Below are 1,449 nucleotides of genomic sequence, written 5' to 3' on the forward strand. Positions count from 1 at the left end.
AGAGAGAGAGAGAGAGAGAGAGAGAGAGAGAGAATCAGAGACAAGAGACAAAGAGAGGGGGAGAGAGAAAGGCAGAGACACTGAGTAGGGAGAGAAGAGAGACCAATAGACAGGTAGAGATAAAAAGAGATGGAGAGACAGAGCGTATGTTAGAGACAGACTGAGACAGAGCCCATGTGAGAGGGTCTGACTGCAGTGGAGAGGAAGACAGGGATCAGAGGAAGGAAAGGGAGACAAAGAGGAACGGCCGTTTATCTCTCCTCCCAAATTAATTGCGGCTCCATCAGCCTGAGCCACTAAACGGGAGCGATTATGAATGGGTTAGTCACAGGTGGAGTTAAAGGCCTTCAGAGGGATATTAGCCAAAATTGAGTGGCTTTTAATTTCTTTCTAACGAGAGACTGTGGCTGGGGAACCAGACACAGACTACGCTCAGCTCCACCGCTAAACACAGAGTGGGGGCAGTCTTGGCCACAGCCACCTGACCTGTATGGCACGTGCAGCCAAGTGGAAATGGCATAAGCCAACGACAGGCCCACAACACAGGGCATGATGGGGACTGCCACCCAGGAGCTAGCCTGTCACAGTGGGTCAGCAATGTGGTGAAGGTGGCATACCTAGGGAGACCTCCACAGAGATCAGCAGGCCTGTGGGGTTCTCAGGAGGGAGTCAGAGAACCTGGCTTGAAATCTCAATTCTTATTTATGATCTCTGTGACCATAAGCAAGTTATTTCCCCTTCTAGGCCTCAGTTTCTTCAGATGTGAAATAATCAAAGTAAATGAAATTATTTCTAAGGTATCTTTTCAGTTTTAAAGCCTATGGTTGTTTTTTGTTTTTTAATTCAAAAAGAATTAACTAAGCACCTACTATGTGCCAGGTTCCATGCCATGATCCATAATTCCATGATGCTGGAAGAAACAAGAAACCTAGATAGTCCTTAAGAAATCTTTGAGGTGGGGAGCAGCTAGGTGGTGCAGTGAATAGAACACTGGCCCTGGAGTCCGGAGGACCTGAGTTCAAATCCAGCCTCAGACACTTAACACATACTAGCCGTGTGACCTTGGGCAAGTCACTTAACCCCAATTGCCCTGCCCTTCCCCTGCAAAAAAATTTTTTAAAATAAAAAAAAAAGAAATCTCTGAGGTGCTCTGGATTAAAGTCAAACACAGATGATCAGGAAATCTCTCCTCAATTTACATATGAGAAAACTGAGGCCAAGAGAGGGAAATGATGAGCCCCAAGTGACATATGGAGTCAGAAGTAGAACCAAAGCCTAGAAGGCAATGTGGAATACTGGAAGGAGCTCCATATTGGAAGTCAGGAGACCTGGATTCTACTCTCAAAACCATTAGTGAGTCATCATGTGACTTTGAGCAAGTTACTTCCCTATTGTTGGCTTTATCTAGATTACCTTAAAGTTGAAGGCAGCTAGGTGGCTCAGTACCTG

Source organism: Petaurus breviceps, unplaced genomic scaffold (assembly GCF_028583685.1).
Source record: "Petaurus breviceps papuanus isolate PSGF00001 unplaced genomic scaffold, PetGlider_PUasm1.0 37, whole genome shotgun sequence".
NCBI lineage: Eukaryota > Metazoa > Chordata > Mammalia > Diprotodontia > Petauridae > Petaurus > Petaurus breviceps.